Source organism: Panthera onca, chromosome F2 (assembly GCF_046562875.1).
Source record: "Panthera onca isolate mPanOnc1 chromosome F2, mPanOnc1 haplotype 2, whole genome shotgun sequence".
In the NCBI taxonomy this organism is placed as follows: Eukaryota; Metazoa; Chordata; class Mammalia; order Carnivora; family Felidae; genus Panthera; species Panthera onca.
In genome coordinates, this window is record NC_138356.1 from 46,556,449 (window position 1) to 46,579,272 (window position 22,824).

General features: G+C 40.6%; 1 protein-coding gene and 1 pseudogene across 1 annotated transcript in view; both read right to left on the bottom strand.

Annotated features, from left to right (window-relative positions):
• The window catches only part of RNF19A (ring finger protein 19A, RBR E3 ubiquitin protein ligase), a 68,210-nt gene extending 57,456 nt beyond the window's left edge, over positions 1-10,754 (bottom strand). The window contains exon 1 of the mRNA XM_060611018.3: positions 10,485-10,754. The gene's annotated coding sequence lies outside the window, so the exon portion shown is untranslated. The remainder of the gene's footprint in view (positions 1-10,484) is intronic.
• Positions 10,755-21,468: 10,714 nt separating this feature from the next.
• LOC132674719 (large ribosomal subunit protein eL20 pseudogene) lies at positions 21,469-22,052 on the bottom strand (annotated as a pseudogene).
• Positions 22,053-22,824: the final 772 nt, after the last annotated feature.

The window sequence follows — 22,824 nt, forward strand, 5'->3', positions numbered from 1 at the left end:
ATATGCCTTTCCCTAAACAAATATAAACCACTTAAGTTTATTACAATAAACCTTGTTGTTACTCAAAAGATTTAAATGTTTAAAGTTTTTAAGTTATGCCATTCATTTTACCAACTTTAAATTTGGAAAATCCCTATTTTCCTCTAATAAATCTATCCCCCAATATACCTGCCAAATTCAGCTGGAGTAGCAGTGCAGGCTCCAAGCATAAGTCTTGCTCTCCAAATAATATTAAGAGGACACACTCTTTTATAAAAACTGTCAATTATTAAACATCTCCTTATACAATCTGGTAAAAATATAATAGGCACAACAACAAATTTTTGGAGGAGGGTAAAAATGCTTAAAAATAACAGCTAATACATGGACAGGCTTCAAAGAAATCCATGAAATCTCTAGAACAGTATACTAAATCATGAATATATGTATATTCTAGGGACATAAGCCACAGCTCTCAAGAAATTCTCCAAGGAGCCTAAAGTATAACAAAAGTTAACAGCTACTGCTGGGATGCTGGAATTTCTGTAAAAGTTATTTTCAGTATCTGTAAATTTTCCGCTCTCAGTAATTTATATTAGTATGATATTCGTATCTGTACTAATTATTACCTCAGTTAGAACATACTTGTATTCCATTAAGATTTGAAGTTGCAGTTCTTTCCAAAAGAGTTAAGTTTTGGGGAAGGTTAAAAAACAACTTTCATTCCTAAAACAAATGTCTCCGGTTCACAATGCAAGAATAAACGTGAGGTATGTAGATGGCCTAGAATAATTTATCAAACATTTAGGAAACAAAATTCTACAAATAAAGGCTAATCAATATTGTATATTCAAAAGACAATTGAGGGGCGCCTGGGTGGCTCAGTCGGTTGAGTGACCGACTTCGGCTCAGGTCATGATCTCACAGTTTGTGAGTTCAAGCCCCATGTGGGGTTCTGAGCTGACAGCTCAGAGCCTGGAGCCTGCTTCCCATTCTGTGTCTCCCTCTCTCTCTGCCCCTCCCCCACTCATGCTCTGTCTCAGAAATAAACACTAAAAAAAGATTTAAAAAAAAAAAACAAAAGACAATTGATTATAAATAGGCATATAAAGAGATTTTAATGCTATTATGTCATCTTCACTTAAAATGGCAATTACCACTGGAAGATGTTAAGTTTGTCATTCTTCATAGAGTCAATAGCAGTATCTCTATTTAAAACGTAACGGACACAAAGAGGTAAAATATTTGATGTCCAATGAGAAAGAATCAACAATGATGCTAGAAATACAGTCTAAATGCCTTTCAATTTTTGAATGTCTCCTCAGAAACGTGAGCATATTGTATGCAGCTCTAAGGAAATCTGGGTTCTATTTATTGCTACCAAGTGGTTTTGTGGCTTTGGTTTAGTAACAACTTCTCTGTATCATTTGTACAACAGGGAAAACACAACTGTGGCAGAGATATTATATACTCACCTGTTTCATTTTCCTCCTGAGCACATATGAGGACCACATTTTCCATTCCATTTGTAGCTAGATGCAGTCATGTGTCTAGTCCTGACCAATGTGAGTTCAATGATGTATGCTCCTTCCAGAACTGGTCCCTAAATCAGCCCTTCAAACATCCTCTGAGGTCTCACTAGTAACTCTGGGGGGGGACTCCAAGCAGGCCATAGGGGCAGCTGAGTCACAAGATGGAAGGAATCTGAATATCTGAGTCATCCACATGGTTTTTTGTGTGATGAGAAATAAACTCTTTCATTGTGCTCCACCATGAGATTTGGGGGTTATCTATTTCAGACACAATAATCTTACCTACCTTAGTGGGGGAAGATAAAATGAGGTAAAAAATTTAAAGTAGAAGATAAAATGAGGAAGGGATTTTTAAATTCTATACAAATGTGGGGTAATGATAGCAACTATTTTTTTATATATACTTTAATGTTTATTTATTTTTGAGAGAGAGAGAGAGACAGAGAGAGAGAGAGACAGAGCACAAGCAGGGGAGGAGCAGAGAAAGACACACACACACAAAGAATCTGAAGCAGGCTCCAGGCTCTGAGCTGTCAGCACAGATAGGGGTTCAAACTCATAGACCACGAGATCATGACCTGTGCCCAAGTCAGACTCTTAACCAACTGAGCCACCCAGGCACCCCCACAACTACTTTTTTAAATGTTTGTTTTTGAGAGAGGGAGAGACAGAGCGTGAGTGGGGGGAGGGCAGAGAGAGAGGGAGAGACAGAATTGGAGCTCAGGCTCCAGGCTCTGAGCTGTCAGTACAGAGCCAGATGCAGGGCTAAAACCCACGAACCAGGAGATCATGACCTGAGCCAAAGTCAGAGGCTTAACTGACTAAGTCACCCAGGCACCCCATGATAGAAACTTTTTATCCAGAAAGTAAAGCATGAACTTTGGAGTCACTACATCTGGGTTCAAGTTCAGCCTCTGACACATATTAGCTAGGTGTGTGACATTGTGTTAAATTACTAAGACAGTTTCTTCAACTATAAAATAAGAACAATAATACCTACAGCCCACCAGATTATTATTAGGATTAAGTGAAATAACATATACAAAGAATCCAGCAGAGGGTATGGCACATATTAACCACTTAAATATTATCCAAACTACTACAAATACCTGAGAGGATGGCACAAACCACATACTGGATAAAACTGTTGGAAGGATTGTAACACTTAAGGCTAGAAATAAAATGAAACAAATTCTTGGCTCCAAAAGGGCTTTTCTAATGTAATCAGAAAAGTTAGCCTTTTGGTAGTTTAGAACACATCAGTATAATACATTAAATTCTCTAAGGTAAATATAAATAATTATTTTAGTCTTAAGTTTATATAGCTACAAACCTACCTCAAGTGATCGTTCTAATATTACAAGTGGGATAATTTCAGTTCAACTACTTATAAATGGGTGAAGTGGGGGTAACTGAAACAGATGATTAGCATAGGCACTATCGGTTTCCAGCAAAGTTCTTTAGAAAGACTCAAATACACTACCATGAGCTCTGTCCTTAAAATAGTTTCTACAATTTCACAGAAAAAGAAACTAAAAGTTCAGAGTAAATGATTCCCATATACCCCAAAGCTTCTCCAAAGAAGCAGTCCTTAAACAGCTTCACAAACATACACCTGCTACATTTATCACTTAAAGCCTGTTAGTGATTGGGAGGTAGAACAGAATGGTACTTTGTGGTTTTAGTAATATTCATTACAAATAATACTCATTACTTAATCTATTACAAAAAGCAAGCTACTGCAGAAAGAAAAGGCATTATTCATTCCATTTTTCCAATTAAAAAAAAGATTAAAAACATTTTGGCTGGCTCATTCCAGACCCTCTTTGTTCAGAAAGGGAAACAATACACCAGTAGGGAAATAGCTGGGAAAGCATAATGCAAAATGCTGGGCATGACAGAGTGCCCAGAAACATTCAAAAGTTTTAAAATAGGTTTTAAAAAAGATACCTAGGTGTCAAACTATTTTGAACTGGTTAAAATACTCATTGCTACAGATCAACAGAAGGGAAATACTAACCTAGTCTGAAATCTTAGTCTATCCACTGTTTTGAATTTCAATGTCCTTATTTGAAAGTTGAAGTGATTGGACCAGATAATGTCTAAAAGACTATGATTCTAACATACAAATGTGTAGAGTTTTAATATACAGCATATTCCAGAGTGAAAAGTGGATAATTTAGACTGTGAGATAAAGAATTTTTGGTTTTGTTTTAAGAATGCCTCCAAATCCTCGGGCACCTGGGTGGCTCAGTTGGTTAAGCATTTGACTCTCGATTTCAGCTCATGATCCCGTAGTTCATGCATGGGTTTGGGCCCAGCGTCAGGCTCTGTGCTGGCAGTGTGGAGCCTACTTGGGATTCTGTCTCCCTCTCTCTCTCTGCCCTTTACCCACTCATGATCTCTCTCTGTCTCTCTCAAAAATAAACAAACAATAATAAGTTATCTCCAAATTCTCTCAAATGTTAGTATACTCTTCTGCTTTAGTAAATCCAGTTGAATGAGTATAATCTTTGCCTTTCTGATAATCTTTTTCTAACCGATTAACGTATTTTTTGAGACCAAATACAGAAGCACATAGGACACTGAACTGGAATTACTAAGTTGAACTGAAAGTCAGGATATAAGACTTCTCTTGGTTTCACAACTCTCCCAACATGACTATGCTTCACTCTCTTATCCTGTCTATAAACAAGGGAAAATGTGCTATCATCTATTTCACTGGATTAATATTAAAGTATGTCTTTGAAACACTCTGAACCACTCAGACAAGACTGTTACAGAAGAGATTTTTTTCATTATTAGTAACTTATCATACCAAGTCTAAGTATAAAAACAAAAGAAAGAAGTTCCCATGAGACTACTGCATATGGGAAGTCCTCTTACCTCCTACATTGGAATCAGTTACAATTAATAAATCAATATAAGATGTTCTTATAATACACAGAATCTGGAAAGGTGACTAGGCCCATTGCAGCACCAGATTTTAAATCTCTGATCTACATAAAAACTGCCTGAACTAATCTATCCTTCAGTTTTTGTTTATATGAATAACCAACATTTCTTAAATAGGCACTCTTAAAATCATGAAATAAGGAAGGTCCTTTGGAAAGAGGGGTAGGGACAGATAAATAGGTGTGAATGGCGAAAATAAAACCATTCAGAAAAGATATATTATGTACAGCACAAGATGTATTATGTATATATAGCACAATGACTATTTTGTCCAAATCAAGGGTGGCAGTGGTTCCCTAGTAAGAAGTTATTCACAAATATAGCTAAATCAAATAGATGCTTCCTTACAGCTAGCAAAATTAAAAAAAAAAAAAAAAACTTAGGGTGGGAGGGAGGGGAGGGTGGGTGATGGGTATTGAAGAGGGCACCTTTTGGGATGAGCACTGGGTGTTGTATGGAAACCAATTTGACAATAAATTTCATATACTGGAAAAAAAACAAACTATTATTATGGATGAATACCCTTTGCCTTTTTGCATAAACATAATACACTTTACTAATGTCCTTAATAAAAATTTCTGGAATCACGTAGTAAGTTGAACGGTGGCCTTCAAAAGAGATGTTCCCATCCTAGCCTGGAACCTGTTAATAATATCTCATTTGGAAAAAAATTTTATAATCACTGACCTACAATGATTGTGGAGATAAGATACGAGTCAGGCCTTGAAAGAAGAGAAGGACCTTAGATAAGCAGAGAAGATGAAAAAGAGTATTCCAGACAGACAAATGCATAGGAAAAGTCATGGAGGTGAAAACTATCCACATTTTGTTAACATATTTACCAAATAGATCAATTGGCTGCAGTGTGGGTTTTTTGGTAGTAGAATGGTGAGAGACTTAGGTTAGACTGTGGAAGGCTTTGAATACCATGAAAAATCTGAAATTTATCTGTGGGAAGCAAATGATTTGTAAACAAAAAGACTAACGTAATCATTCAGAAACCAGGTGATTAATGAAATTTCAGTCTGGGAAAATAGAAGGTGGTCTGAGCTTTTGGCTCTACCACATTGTCCAACAGCACTTTCTGAAATGATGGAAGTATTCTAGACCTGCACTGTCCAATATGGTGGCCAGTAGCCACCTACAGCTATGGAGCATTTGAAATGGGAGTGGTGCAACTGGGGAACTGAAATTTTAATTTTTTAAAATGTTAATTTAAACTTAAATAGCCCCATGTGGCTAGTGATGATATACTGAACAGCTCTAGAGTTTTCTCACTTATAAAATGCAAAGTGCAATGAGAACACTAGTGTCCCTAGGCTAAGTTCCACAGCCAAATAAAGTTGGTGCAGCATTCTGATAAAAGCAAACAGGTATTCAAGCAGATGCACCTGAGCATGACTAAAACAGTTCCAGGTTTGTAACCTTTTCATTTCACTCTTTGTATCTCCTTGATTTATTTAAGAGACCCACTCTGTCTCTTGATTTTTTCAAATTGGTCTTTAGGTTGATGTTTCCCAGGAGTCTATAGTTAAATAGGTAAGGCATCTAATTTAATAGAATTTCTGTGGAAAGGAACAAACATTTCATACAAAAATGTCCCTAGAGCTATGCTGCCCAGTGTGAACACATACTGGAAAAAAGACAGTATGAATAAAAGAATGTAAAGGCACTCATTCATACATGTTGAAATGATAATATTTTGGATACACGGAGTTAAATAAAATATATTATGAAAATTAATACACCTGTTTCTCTTTAATTTAGCCAATAGAAAATCTTAAATTACATTTATGACTCACATTAAATTTCTCTTAGACAGCCCTGCTGGAAAGAAAGTTATGACATAGATACCTTACAATATACATACTTTATTCAGTTAGTACATACTTACTCAGCATCTATTATTGTCAAGCTTTATGCAACGTTCTGAGACTTTAACAGTGAAGAAAGAGAATGGTCCCTGCCATCAAAGAGCTTAAATTATCTCCTACACTTCTGCACATTTTACATATATTATCTCATTTGTGATAATGCATAAAGATAATTTAATTTTAGAATACTTTACCATTTGGGGGGAGCAACGGTCAATATATAACTAAGAAATTACAAAGATTCACACTAATGACTATTTTTGTGATACAATAGTTATATTACTATGCTATATAATATGTATCTGGAAGCCTAATACTATCACATTACCAGTAGCTTCTCCTGGTTTCTTGATCCCTCCCTCTAACTAGTTTGCTCCCTCTTTATGGCTCACCTCTCTCAAACTGTCTCTTCGACTGGCAACCTGCCTGCTATTCACATTACAGCAGGGTTATTTATACTTCCAGGGGTCTCCAAAGAAGGAAAGAGGTTGAAAATGTAAGTGTACATAATTTCAAGCAGCCAACGTCAGTTTTTTGAACCCAAGACTGAGTTTTGAAGTTTCTTTTCAGCTTAAACTAGGTAATTTCTGTAGGATTTTGCTTTATAATTCAATGCACAAACTTATTTGAGGGCTGAAACAACTCATTAGTTTTGTTCTACTGAAGCTTTCACATAAGAAAACTCTCCCAAATAGGGTTTCTGAAACAAATTAACAAGTAGTATTTCTCTAGCAAATGATTTTTAAAATAAAATACTAGGTAACATCAATAGGTCAAGAATATATAGGATTTTAAGGCTAATGGTACAACTTTCAGGAAAATGTTACTAATAAACTAAATGTTCAGGTTTGACAGCTACAAAGAGAGCAAATACAAACAAAACTACTTTATCAAAAGGTGGCAATTTTTCCTAATTTAATAAAGTATTACTAATATATGATAGTTATTGAGAAACAAAATGAAGTACCCAAGTTTTGACTACCCAAAATGATTTCACTGCCTTTTTTGGTTGAAGTCTACCAGCATCTGAAATACAGATGTGTTTAGGAAAGGAATACTATTCCTTGGTCTTTAGCTGTGTGCAGGTGTGGCTATATACATAGTTGTTTCAATGTTACACATCTGCTGCCAGCAAACAGAAAACTTACTTTATTAAAAAAAAAAAAAAAAAAAAAAAAAAACCTGAAGAAAAATAATAATTACTCCCGATTGGGGAAACCAAAAATCGCCTAAGGAAAATGTAGCTATTCTCCTTAAGTAACTGGATTAGCCTTTTGCTAAAAAGGAGTCAAACCAAATTTAAGCTAACATACTTCATATATGATCATGGGCCCTCTCAATCATTAACTATTAGTGCTACCATGCCATCAAATATACAATGCAATCAAATATAAGTTTAGAAATTAACTTCTGTTTGCTCTCCAGTCCAAAATGGCCTATCTTTTATACGGGCCCCAAACAATAAAAGAGCATGAAGTTTAGTGCAAAACCAGCCTGCCTTTGACAATCAACTGTCACTTGTTAGTAGCATCAGAAAAACAAGTAACGATTCCTGAGATTTCCTTTATAACTTCAAGATAGAATAAGAAGGCAATTCAGATGTCAATGTAACAAAATTTATCCCCAGCTCACTCTTACTCTGTGCCCAGAACTAGCTTAGGGACTTTTACATATTATCACAAATATTTGTCCTCCTCTTCCCCTTTGATAAATTCAGAAAATTACATTGTTCAGTCCTCAGTGCCCTCCAGATTAAAAAAAAAAACCAACAAAAAATAAAGGAAGAAGAAAAGCAGGAGGGTGGGAGATGGTTACAAACCAAAGAACTTCTGTGATAAGTCTAAATTAAGTGTTAAGATAAAATCAGAACCCTCCGTAATATATGAGATTCTTTCAAATGTAAAAAAAGTTTGCTTCAAATTAACTATATTTAATTCTAACAACCTCATTAGAATAGTATCTTTCAATCTGATCCCATTAAAGAGAGGTGGCCCCAAGGTGTCTTACATTCAAACTGCAAAAAAATTACGACTTTCCCTACTTCAAATTTATGAGGTGCCTTTATTTTCCGTAAAATGAAGGATCTTTAAAAACAGATACTGATCTCAGTATCTTTCATACATTAGGTGGAAAAAAATATGGTTTCATTTAGTCAAGTAGAAAAGCACCCCAAATTCTGCAAATCACCACCAAAATTTTACAAAGAAATTAAAACAGTGGTTAGATGACAGTAAATTGGGACTGCTCTTTATATAAACTCCAATCTTCAACTGAGGCCTTCCCCAAATAAAACAACAGTATTTTAAGTAGCTACTATCTGAAGACTTGGGTTGTGTTTCAATTCCTGAAACAAGCTGCAGTTTTAAGTTAATCTTACTAGAATCCTCCTGGAAGTCAAAGATACTGAAAAAAATACTTTAACATTAGATGCCAAAGTAGAATTATTGTTCCCTCAGCAAGACACCTTGCGGTGACATTAATAGTTTCCATGGAGGCATGAAATTTAAACTTCAGTTATACTGTATACAGTCATTTTAAAGGAGAATATTAAACAAAGAAAAGGTTTTGTTGTTGTCGCATAATTTGATTAAGCCCCAAGACTGAATTCCAAATCTTTACCATGGAATTGCAACTGGCAAGGAAAGAACATTTGAAAATAAGAGTTAACAATAGATCATCGCCATTTTCTACACAGAGAGAAGTATTTACATTTTAATTCAGTTCAGGCAGCTGGGTGCTAAGGACGCATAAAAAGGCAAATATGGTAATAGCTTCAATTATAAACAGACGTGGAGAGCTGCCTATTAAGATGGTTAATGGCAAAACTGAAAATGAAAACAAGGCATACCGTCATACTTCCCATAACCAAGAGTCAAGGCAATCTAGGTTAAAATAATAAAAAATGAATAAGCCATATTCTCACAAAAAGAAAAAGAGAGAAGTGGGACTGAAAGAAAAGATCACGATCATTTTAAGGCAGCCAGTCAGGGGGAAAGACTGCTTGATGCCTCCGCTGTTTACTAATATTTAAAACTAGCATTTCCAGTCAACACCTGGGTTTGAAAATCGCAGCAGCACGGAAAGGCTGGGTCCTTTCCGACGTAAACCCAACAGAACATTCGGCAACGTTTTGCATAGTAAATATTACCCAGAATAAAGCACTGTTCGCGTATTTCCACCTTTAAAGACCAAAGAGAAGGAAAAAAAAAAAACCAAAAAAAACAACGAAGACCCTTCTTCCTCCCATAAATAATAGCTTTCACCTCTCTCTCCCTTCTTTTACTTATCGCCCTTGCCGCGGGGTTAATGAACCCTAAACTTCTTTTTCTTCTTCCCATTAATGGAAACCGGGGGAAAGAGCCACGAGAGAGGGGAAGGAACCCAGATGACAGGAAAAACTGGAAATCAAAACCAGTGGCGTTTCTTCCTGGGCGAAGGCTAGGAACTCCCTGAAGGTTTCGCGTGACGGAGACAAGCCTGGAAGACCCCTATTAAACCCCTGTTAACGTATCTTTTGAGTCCACGGCGACACCATTTTTCGTCTCATTTCTGCTTCTGAAGGGGGTGGCAGTTCCCCCGGATGAACCTTCACGGGCGCACGCCTCCCCTTCCCTAAAGCCCCCGCAGCAGGAGTTGGGGGGCTGTGGCCCCCGCTCCGAATTTACAGCGAGGCCCGGAAATCCGTCCCGTTAGAGCCGATTTCACCCATCAGGAATGCGCTCCACCCCCGCTGCCTCCCCGCGGCGGCCGCCCTCGGTGTCGGCTGCTTCAGGGGCCCGGGAAGTGCTGCAGGGGAGCGCCGCTCTGCCCGTCACAACACTGCTGGGTCGGCCGCCGACTCCACAGACTGGCAGGGCCGGGAGAGCAGAGCTCGGGCGGAGCCCGAGCGGCCGAGGGGGCGCCAGCGCCGGGCGGGGGACGCGGAACCAGCCCCAGGCCTGACCCCCAGGTCCAGGACCGGCCCCGGCCTCGGCCCCGGGCTGAGCCCGAGAGGCGGCGCCTTTCCCGTGGGATTTCTGAATCCATTTCCGTCCCGGGAAGGGGCGCGAGGGCAGCGGCCGTGCCGGAGCGCCTCGGGTCGGAAACGGGAGCCGCCCCTGCCCTCCTTTACCCGGGCGCAACCCCTTCCCGTGCCCGCCCGTACCTTCAACTCCTCGGAGCGGCGGTGGGCGCCGGAGTGCGGGTGAACAGGCCCATCTCCCGGCGGCAGCGGCAGAAGCCGAAGGAAGTACGGAGGTTTCCTCAGACCCGCCGAGACGCCTCTCAGCTGGGGCGGAGGGAACGCAGAGGAGGGGTCCCAAGGGCCGCTTTCCCGAACTCCTCCTCCGCAGTTCTGTCTTGACGGCTGTTCCCGGGAACCAGCGCCACAACTGCCATTCTCCCCCTCCTACAGCCCCCGCTGTCTCCGCCTCCTCCTCCCACTCCTTCCTCCCGCCCCCGGCCCACCCAGCCCCGCCCCGCTCCGCTCCGCTCCGGCGCGCTGCCCGCGTGCCGTGCGTCATGGCGTCACGCCCACCGGGCCCGCCGCGGGCGGCTCTGGGACGCTGTCGTTAGCTCCGGCGCGTTGGCCCCGGCTGGTCTCGGCGCGCCCCACCCGCTGCCGGGTGGCCGGGAGGGCAGCCCCTCGCTTGTCCTCTACGCGGGCCAGTCAGCCGTCCTTTCTGCCCCTCGGCCCGCAGCACTTCGCCCTTAGCGGGGCAGGTGTCTCCTAAGAGAATGGGTGGGGTGGCCGGATCTGCCCCCTAGGTGATGGGGGATGCTGGACTCGAGGACCCTGGCTTTTTGGTGTTTCGCACGCCATAAATTATTCGTTTCTTTGTGTTCTCACGGTTCACCTGCTAGATTGGCGACCCCAGGGAAAGCAAGGCCGGGATGTTGCTGCAAGTTTCTGCCGCTCCCCGAGTGAAATGTTTTCCCCTCCTGTGGCTGCGCCCCCACCCACTCGTTCTTACAGTTTTAAGCAGGGGCTGCTAGCAACAGCGCTTAGCTCAATGTGAGGGTGCAGAGAATATCTGCCACCCTCCTCTTCCCTTCCCCCCATCACTTAATTTCACAAAGTCGCTTAAGTATTCAGAATTCATACTTCAGTACTTACTGATACATTCTGAATTACTTTAATCCAGCTTTATCTGTTCCATCCCCTCTTATCCTTTAAGCCAGTCATGCCCCCTTTAAATTTTTTAACCTGCACATGATTTAATATCAGTTCTTTTTAGTTGAATAAACATTCATTGCAGACCTGGTCCATTCCCTCATAGTTGATTTCTCTACAAGATTCCTTGGCATATTGAGAAATGGAATGTTGTGGATGCTGGACAGAATGTCCATTTGCCATCTGTTACTTAACAAAATATATCACCCTATCTATTCTTGTTTTAGTGTGTCTGTCCAATTTAAATTAGAAACAAACCAAGGAGCCATGGTGTTTCAGACGGTACTTGGTAGCTTTGGTAACCCAGTAAATGTTTACCAATTAGAAAACTAAACAAGCAAGGCAGTTAAGCCCAAGTATTTTTTTTTTACCACAAATCTTAAAAGAAGTAATGATGAATATGTTTATTTTCATTTATTGGAAGTTTTAAAGCTGTTTTATACTCCTTGAAGGCTGCCTACCATTTAATCAATGGGATACTTTGTACAAGTAGTACCAGAATAGTAGGTTAAATGGATTTATGGAACAGTATTCATACATAATATAATCCTTGAGAATGTATCAACATGTTGAACATTTAAGAACAGATAGGGCAATGGCTTGAAAGGAGGTTTTGAGTAAAGAGGCTGTGCAAAGTGGAAATGGTCTTGTACTCTGTACATTGTCATATTTTCCAGAGGTGCCTTTTCCTGCTTGTCTTCTTGAAAGCTGGAGGGATTTCCTACTCTTCACTAAGGCAACATAGATATATTAAAAAACAAATATTTATTGAACATCTCCACTTGAATCCCCATGGGTACCTCAAACTCAGCCTGTCCAAGACAGAATTTCTCTTTTCCTCTAAACTTGTGTCTCTCATTCACCCAGGCCCAAGCCAGAAATCGAGGATTCTTTTTTTTTTTTAATTTTTTTTTTTAACGTTTATTTATTTTTGAGACAGAGAGAGACAGAGCATGAACAGGGGAGGGGCAGAGAGAGAGGGAGACACAGAATCCGAAACAGGCTCCAGGCTCTGAGCTGCCAGCACAGAGCCCTACGCGGGGCTCGAACTCACGGACCGTGAGATCATGACCTGAGCCGAAGTCGGACGCCCAACCCACTGAGCCACCCAGGCGCCCCCAGAAATCGAGGATTCTTACCAAGCACCCTCCTTTCAGTCACTTCCAATTCATAATTAACCATCCCTGCTAAACATTCCTGCACTCTCCCTTCTATACTCTCCTTCGGCCTTTAGGGCAGTGATTTCTACTTTGCACATTAGAATCCCCTGAGGAGCTTTAAAAAAAATCCTGATGCCCAGGCTGCCTCTGCCAATTAAGTTAGTATCTCCGAGGATGGCACTCAAGCATCAGGATATTTTTTTTTTTTTTAACTCTCCAGGTGATTCTAGTGGTTGAAAACTATTGCTAGGGCCTCATCATTATTCACCAGATTACTGCAAAGGCATAATAATTGGCCCCAGGTGCCTTGAATTTTGGCAGCATTGTCCCTTCTTTCCCTACTGTCTTCTAATTCATTCAAAATCAATTCAATAAATATTTATTGAGTGCCTAGTATGGTGGGGGGGGGGGGGGTCCCAATATAGCAATGAAAAAGATAGCCCTTGTATCTGGTCTCATAGTCTGGGGGAGTGGGGTGGCACAGTTGGGGGGAGGAAGAAAAAAAAAAAACCAAAGAAATAAAGGAAAGGAAATAAATTTACCCGTGTACCATATAGAAACCAGGAAGGCTGTTACCTTAGTTTGGTGTCTCCAACTAAAGTCTACTCCTCTGACATTTGAGCTGGGTTCTACAAGACAAGAGGAGGCAAACAAGTTAAGGGATGGGAAAGGTAGAGGAAACAGTAGGTGCAAAGGTCCTAGCCAAAGTTGCCAAGTTTAAGGCAGCTAGAGACTGAAGCATAATCAGGACGAGGGAGTAGAACATGGAGTTAAAGAGGCAGGAGGAAGCCAATTATGTAAGACATTTTGAGGTCATCATAAGGAGAATTCTAAATGGTTGGTGTGATATATGATTAGACACAATAGATTTTCAAGTGGAGAGACACCTGATTTACCTCTGAAAAGGATCATTCTGGTTGCTCTGGGGACCACATTGTGGCAGAGCAAGACTGGAAGCAGGGAGACCAATTAGGAGGCTACTTCAAGAATCCAGAAAAGAAATCATAGTTCTTTGAACCAAGGTGGAGACGAAAGAGGATGGTTCCAGTATTTGTTTAGAGGCAGAATTGGTAAGACTTGCTTAGAATGGAGTGAAAGCAGGGATGAGAGGAAGAGAACAGGGTTACAATAACAGCTGCTTTTTACTGAATACATGTTACCTGACAGGCATTGTTCTAAGTGGTTTATAAGTATTCAGCCATTTAATAATCATAAGAGTCCCAAAAGATAGGTGCTTTCTTTTTTAAAAAAATTTTTTTAATGTTTATTTATATTTGAGAGACAGAGAGAACAGGGGAGGGGCACAGAGAGACAGAGACAGAATCTGAAGCAGGCTCCAGGCTCTGAGCTGTCAGCACAGAGCCTGACACAGGGCTCAAACTCACCAGCCAGGAGACAGTGACTTGAGCTGAAGTCAGATACTTAATGGACTGAGCCACCCAGGCACCCCAAAAGATAGGTGCTATTCTTATCCCATTAACAAATTAGTATCTGAGGCTTGAGGGTAAGTAATTTGCTCAAAGTTACATAGCTGGTAAGCGGCAGAACTGGGATTTGGACCATGCAGGCAAGTTAGTCTGACTCTAGAATTCATATTCTTTTTCTACCCCAACCATAGCCCCCTCCATTGGTGTCACAGTCAAAGTGAAATTTTCATCCACATTAAACTACTTAGGGTACCATAAATCCTTTCTCCTTCCTCCACTTCTCTCCTCCTTCTTCTTTCCTCCCTCTCTGTTACACATGAGCATTTACTTTTCTTTGCACGTGCTGTCTACTATACCTAGAATGCCCTCTCCCCTCTCCTTCCCTTCCTGGCTCAATGTAGCAACTTTTGCTGGTCCTTACAGGCTACGTCAGGCCCACCTTTATGGCTCCATAGCAACCCTGTGCTTACCTCCATAATTTTCTATGTAAAGTGCTTCATCCTTATTTGTAGGTCTTTCCCACTAAACTTTGAAGGCAGGTAACTTAATGCCCAATACATAAGACAGAGAGCAAGGAGGTTTTCTCTGGTCATTGGGAGACACAAATGTGGTAATGCATTGTCCTTGCCTTCAAGAAGCTTGTAAACTTGACAAGGAAACAGACACATAGAAAATCACTCTAATACAAGGACCAAAGGTATCATAGAAACAACATGTTATAGGACAGGACATTGGAGGCAAGAAAGTTGGCTTGAAGGTTCTGCTGGGGAAAAAAAAATGCAACCAGAAACGGGATCTTGGGGGCTTTATTCTCCACCATCATTTAATATGGCTTGGGGAGGCAGCCTTGGGACCTCATCCAGATAGACTTGGGAGATTCTTGGTTGCCACAGTTGATTCACTGGAATGTGCTACTTCCTGACTTCTCACTTTTACCTGTCCCTATGTGAATAAGTGTATTGATCTCCAGTTTGTTCAATTCCCTTTCCGGCAAGGTCAGAAATTTCTTCTTATGCAAGTCCCTCCTTTTTCTCATGTGTGAGGCTTCAGAACTTGGGTTCTAGCTGTGGGACCTTGGGAAAGTTACTGAACTCCTATGACCCACAGTGTTGGGCCCAGTGTATACACTGGGGTGTACCACAAGGGGTGTCACTGACATAGACCACACTGTGGTCATAGATCACACATGGATGCGCTTCATAGTAGCCCTCCTCAACATGACCCATCATGAAATAGGGGGAAAATAGTACCTACCCCATTGGGTTGTTCTCAGAACTAAATGAGTAAATGTAGATACGGCACTTAAGCTTGGCATGTAGTAAATCATCAGTAAACGTTAGCCGCTATTACAAGGTAAAGGGAAGCCGGCTAGAGTGGGAATTAATCCAGCTAGGATTTTAAAAGTGGGGTCATCTGTGTCCCTGCTTGGGTGGTTCTCTTCATTGTTAGGACCATAGAGGGAATCTGGAGAGGAAAGCACTTTTCTCTTCCAAATTGAGGACCTAGGACCCTCAGGGGAAAAATCCTTCAGGTGGCTGAAAGCTGAGTTGCTCTGATCCACCAGTTCCTCCTGCCCCATCTCTCGCTCACCACCTTCCACACGGAAATGGCACCATATACTCCCCAAAGCCAGCCCAAGCCACTCTTTCTTGTGGAAAGATTAGACTCCCTGAAGGGCTATGAATCAGCCTTTAGGGTGGTATTTCTCAAAGTGTAGGCTAGAACCATCATTGCTAGAATCACATGGAGCACCTGTTAAGATAAATTCCTGGGTTCTATCTCAGACTTACAGAATCATTATCTGTGAGATGGTAGTCCTGGAATCTAGTTTTTAACAAGCTCTCCGGGTAATTCATACTACATGTTTGAGAACTACAGCTTAAGTGCTTCAGCCATTATGACAATATCCCAGCTTCAAGCAGTTTTCTTTCACAAGATCTCTCATTAGGCTCCTTAGGAGGGAGGGTATCTCATTCCTCTTCAGGGGACCCATCCAGTTGTCTATAATCTGGTTCATTCTCCCTCCCACCCATTATCAGAAATGGTATCTCCTTTAACCTTCTCTTGGTAGAGACTGGAGCCTCAGGCCACCATTACCCATTGTTTATTCCAGTCTTTCTTAATTACCTTCCCTATTTGACTGATTCATGAGTTACCCTACTCTGAGCTGGTGACCTGGGCTAGAAACCCCCAGAACCCCTTATAACTAGAGCTGGTTAGACTCTATGTTGGACAGGGTATGTTTGGCTGACTAGGTCCAAAGTGATGTGTTGCACTAGAAGCAGGATATCAGTGGGTGATGAGCAAGGACTTAGAATGACCATACGTCCCAGTTTGCTCAGGAGATCCCCGGCTTATACCTGTTGTGGAGGCTTAATTATTAATGGTACCCCTTTCACTCTCAGAGAGTCCTGGCTTAAACAAATTGTCGTCATCCTGATAACGAGCCTCATGTCAAGACCAACAGTTGCAATGCTTTAGCCCTTAGATTGTGCCTAGACCACCCCCTTCCTACTCTCCCAGCCACCAATTCAATGGCATGGTTCCTTCTTCTCAGATTTCCTTAATGAATTTACTTTGGTGTAATACTTTGGACTTACATTAAGGGATTTATAAGAAAGCACCGTGAAAATTGTTGCTATATTTACTCTCTCTGTATCTGAAGAATGTTTTTTTTTTGGGTTTAGCACCTGGAATAGCTGTGTTTCCCCTGTTTATTATCCCCATTTGTTTTGTCTTCTGGATACCTAATGGAACTGACAGTATTTCTCTTGGCCATGAGGAAGCTTAGACCTATGTATGTGGCCTCCTTCTGGTCTGTATATGGATTAAACAGAATGCACTTTACATGCTTAACTTACTCTTTTTTTTTTTTTAATTTTTAAAATTTTATTTTAGAGAGAGAGAGCATGAGGGGAGAGGGACAGAGGGAGAGAGAGAGAGAGAGAGAGAGAGAGAGAGAGAGAGAGAGAATCTTAAGCAGGCTCCACACTCAGCATGAAGCCTGAGGTGGGGCTCAATCCCATGACCCTGGGATCATGACCTGAACCAAAACCAAGAGTCAGATGCTCAACCAACTGAGCCACCCAGACACCCCATACTTAACTTACTCTTGACTTGAGTCCTCTGTTTCCATTTCTTCACTAACTTGAGATTTAATGTCTCTGGTGCTACATTATATGTATCTGTAACCCATCTTTTATCCTTTTTGAAACAAGGCAGGTATAAAAAATGTTTATGAACAGGTTCTCACAAACAAACTGGTACTAATTGCTAGTTATATAACTGAAAGAGATTATTTTAAAATGTATACAATGAATAATTTCCTCACTTCAAAACATAGCATTAACAAAATGAATAGCATTTTAAGTAATGCTGGATTTAGCATTATTCAACTGCATTCTTATCTAGCAAGTGAAAGATTCAAACGAAAGCAAATGAACCAAAGATTAGATTAATTTTCAAGCTGAAATATTTTTAGATATGACCCAGAACCTTATACAAATAATGTAATGAGGAACACTCACTACAGAAACCGCATAGCCCAATTAGACTCTATTCAGGGGTGTTTACCTTCATAATGAAATTCTCTGCTGTTGGACATGAAGAAAGGGAGAGGAAGGGGCAGGTCAGGGAATCAGATTTGAGAATGTACATTCCAGATAATAATGATCCATGAAGAGGAGTCTTTGGCCAGAAGTGTGTGGCCTGTAACAGTCTCCAGACAATTATTCTTACTGCTGGCCTCGATAATATTGCAGGAGTTGGGACAGGGAGCCATATAACATAAAACCACATAAAGAAATTCACCTTAATGAAATTACTGAGAAATACATTTTTTCCAACTAGTTTATTTGGGAGATTGTGCTGAATTTACAAGACTTAAAGTTATGTGGATAGTATGGATAGTACACTGTATTATTTTATGGATAAATTAGGCATCTAGTTAAATGTGCTTCAAAAAAATTTCGCCCCAAGTTTATGGAAAGCGTGCTAAATATAGTGGTTTCTGCCCCTTATCAGCATAAATATACCTATTTATCTTTCTTTAATTACAAAAATTTGCAGAGAATATGGGAACCTGTGTAACTCCTAAAAGAACAAATGTTAACATTTTCTCATATTTGTATTCCTTTTCAAAGCAAAAGAAATGAAACATTATAGCATTGAAGCCTCCTTTGTTACTCCTCCCAGCGCCCCCCCCCCCCCTCCATTTCTCTCCTCCCAAGGTAACTGTTATCCTAAAAGTTTTACCCTTCTGGCTCACATTGTTATCCTTTTATGATATAAGCGCATATTCACAAATAACATATTCTGTTGTTTTATGTTCTAAATATAGTTTTTGCTAAACAACATTTTTACATAAATGATATTGTGCCAAACGTATCATTCTACCTGCCTTCTTTTTTTTTTTTCCTAATCAACATTGTTTTCAAGATCTACCCATGTTGATACATGGAAATCTATCTTATTCATTTTAGCTGCTTAAGAAATGAGTTTTCTTATACATGTCTCTTTTTGCACATATGGGAGACTTTCTCTAGAGTATATACCTAGAAGCAAAATTACTGAAGACACTCTTTTGAAACTTGAAAAATACTAGATACTGTCTTGTGGCTGTCCTCTGCTCTGATTATACCTGTAGGTATTAATAGTTAGTGGGTGAAAAAAGTAGGCATGTGTATTTGAATTCTCAGGGCTCTTCCCGTAAAAGTTCTAAAATTATTAATACAGGGAGATGAATGCCCATAAGCCAAAGTTCCTATATGTCTATTCCCTCATCTTTATAATGAGGGTAATAAAAGTACCTCCTTCTTAGAATTTCTGTGAGAATTAAATGAAGGAATAAGTCTAAAGCATTCAGCACCTGGCACTTAGTAATAGCTCAGTAAATATTAGCAATTATCAATAGTGTTATTTTAAGATGAGTGGATACTGGATTCAGTGGCTTTTATTTGAAGATAGTCTGTCACAGACAGAATTTTAAGGAAGAAAGAAAGTGTTATCCCCCCTGCAATATCATTTTTGAAAGTTTTATCTTTACGTTTTCCTTTTCCTTTCAAATTGTGTTTAGTATTTTTGGCAGAATATATAGCACTGAAACAGTAAGAAGATCCAAGACATTTAAGCGGGGAGAAAACAGTAGGAAAGGTGACTAAGTATAAACTAACCCCTGCTGGCCGTGGACAGCCTGTTTTTGCAGGTGCCATCCTCCCACTTTTTTTGCCTTCCCTTCTGTTCAATGGTATTGTCAGGAAACTCATCAGCAATTAACAAAAGCAATTCTGTTTCTAGGGTGGTTTCAATTTAAAAAATCCCATCTACCTTTGCCAGGGGAATCCCATCAGAAATGTCAGGAGAAGAGGTATTTAAAAGTTAACTTCCTGGCAAATGTGGTCAGAATCCAAAATGACTGATTAAAAGTCTGTGTGATGTCAAAAGGCGGACGAGAAATGACATGTAATACCTTGGATACATCAGCTGATATTTGGGGTTAGAGGGAAGAATTTGTTACCTTACCCAAACGGATACTTGGGAGTTTTCAAAACAACAACAAACCCCCCAAAACAAAACTATCACAAGTTTGGAGCTAAAATAACTGTGCTGAGCCAACATTCCTATCAGTGATCAAAGAGAAAAAGATTTTAAAATAGTTGAATAACGAAGCAAAGGAGAAATATATCCGAAGTGTCAGGACTAGCAATCTGTATTCAATTTCAAATTGCTTCTGGGAGTTTTATATCCTGTGATAAAATCAAAACTTTTAAATAATATATCACAAGGACATGAGGGGAAAACTGAATAATTACTACAATGCTGTGATTTTGAGATGGTGTTGTTCAAATAAAGATTCCCTCACACTAAAATTGTATTATAATTTATTTTTACCAAGAAGAGGAAGATGCCCACGGGTGTCTGGGTGGCTCAGTCGGTTAAGAGCCTGACTCTTGATTTTGGCTCAGGTCATGATCTCATGGTTCATGGGATCAAGCCCCGTATTGAGCTCTGTGCTGACAGCACAGAGCCTGCTTGGGATTCTTTATCTCCTCCTCCCTCTGTGCCCCTCTGCCACTGGTGCTCCCCCTTTCTCTCTCAAAATAATTAAACATTAAAAAAAATAACAAGAGGAGGGCTTCCAATCCAGATTTTGTACACTGTTGGTTCCATACATCACAGGAGCTATTTTAAATGATCTTCTCAGTGTTTCAGTGTTGAATAGAAGAGGAAATAATTTCATAGCAAGCATTCGAGGATTTAGAAACAATACTTGAGACATTCTATTTTCAGAAGTACAAATCTGCAACGCAATCAAATTCAAGGAGTGATGACTAACGTAAATGGTCAATTGCAAGGAGGTAATTCTTTTGTTTCCACTTTAATATTTTACTGATTTATAGACCCAATAGGAACACGTGTAGAGTTTTTGTTTTTCTTTAAAATGAACAATGGATTCCCCTGAAATATTACATTTAGAAGACGTACATAGGAAGTCTGGAGGAGAGAGGAAGTTCCTTTCATTTTCTTCTCCTTCCAGTGCCTACGCCAACCTCACTCCCATCTAACAATAAGTACTGTTTTCTCTTAATTAGGCTTCTAATGTAACTTTGCATTAATTTTTCACAAGTGAAGAATTAAGAATTTGCAACCTGAGAAACCTAAGTATATGTGTATATGTATTTGCATAATGTCATAAAAAATTAAAACAAATAAAATAGAACCTTATAATGTGACATTTCAGTAAGAGATGATAAGAAAATTAATTCAAAAGATTCATCTTTCAAAAAGAAAATCCTAGAAAAGAAAATATGTTTGCTGTTAAAGGCAGAGTACTTAAAACTGAAGGGTCTTAGCAGAGGGTTTGATTTTCGGGTCTTCCAAAGAAGCAAACACGCAGTCATTCTGGATCTTGACTTCCTGTATTGTATCTGCTAATCTGTCCCTCTGTTTGACCTGACCAGTTCCATGGTCTTTGATTCTCGTCAGACTGTCACCTCTAGGCCTTTTCCTCTCAGTGACCTCTGGACAAGATACATGTACCTAGGAATTTCATTCTAGTTTTCTGCCCTCAGCAGCTTCAAATCTCCAGCCTGTCTCCTGGGTCCTTGAGCCCAGTATTTACCAGATCTCTGCTTCATCCTACAGCACAGAATATAGAACATAACTAACTGATAGATTTTCCGATCATTGTTATCAACCCCAATATTGCAGAAAATATCTGCGGATGTTTATGATGGTTTATATCCAAGTATTTATATATGTTGATATACAGAGAAAAATTAGGATAGCTCACATGTACTTTTTAAATTTTTTATTTTATTTTTTTTCTGAGCACTCTGGTTTTCCCAAAGAGTCTTTTTGGGCCTACCTCCGGACAGGGAGGCTCTGCATCTAAAAATACGTGTTGGGCCTCTTGGCGGTGCAGCATGGCTTGTGCTGGGGACGCAGGACCCAGTGGGGCAGCGGGAACTCGAGCTTGGAGTCCCGGAACTGCTGGGCTGAGGGTTGGTGGCACTTGCTGGGTGCGGTCTCCTCCACCTTCATGATCTGGATCGAGTGAGCCCGGCGCGGTGTGGAGCGCCCGCCCGTGTCTCAGTAGCGCTGGGTGACAGCGCCTGCCGCGGTCGGGTCCCGGTACTGCCGGTACAGATTGTGGGCGCCCCTGCGGGAGTCAGAGCACAGCCAGGTGCTGAAGTCCCTCACCCTCAAGGGGGATTTCTCCAACACCTGTCCACAGTGGACGATTTCCCCCAAGACTTCTTCATCTTCTTCAGCTGAGACACAAAGCACCAGAAGTGGAACTTGGCGACAGCATGATTAGGCGCAAAGATTCATAAGCGATAGAGGGGCGGAGTATGGCATTTGGGGGTGGGCAGGAGGCACCCCACCACCTTGTAGTCTCACAGCGTGCCTCAGGCCTTCAGGGTGCTCTCTTCGCTCGTGCCGCCAAGCAAGAAAAGACTAGGATAGTTCATAATTTTAATGCACATAACACATGTCAACCATGTCTTTAATTTCCTTCCCTCTCTCCTCCTTTAAAAAAATTATGGGGTGTCTGGGGGGCTCAGTCGGTTAAGCATCTGACTTCGGTTCAGGTCATGATCTCACCATTTGTGGGTTTGAGCCCTGCCTGGGGCTCTGTGCTGACAGCCTAGAGTCTGGAGCCTGCTTTGGATTGTGTCTCCCTCTCTCTGCCTCCCCCACTTGCTCTCTCTCTCTCAAAAACAAACATTAAAAATTTTTTTTAAAAACGCACTTATTTATTTATTTTGAGAGAGAGAGCATGAGCACAAGTGGGAGATGGGCAGAGAGAGAGAGAGAGAGAGAGAGAGAATCCCAAACAGGCTTCATGCTGTCAGTGCAGAACCCAATGCAGGGGTCAGTTTCATGAACCATGAGATCATGAGCTGAGCCAAAACCAAGAATCTAACATTCAACCGACTGAGCCACCCAGACTCCCTACATTGGTGTTGTAAAGGGGCTCATTGCTGAAAGAATAAAATCATACCATTTGCAGCAACATGGATGGAACTGGAAGGTATTATGCTGAGTGAAATAAGTCAGTCAGAGAAAGACAGGTATCATATGTTTTCACTCATATGTGGATGTTGAGAAACTTAACAGAAGACCGTGGAGGAAGGGAAGGGGAAAAAAATAGTTACAGGGAGGGAGGGAGACAAACCACAAGAGACTCTTAAATACACAGAACAATCTGAGGGTTGATGGTCAGGGGGAGAGGGGAAAATG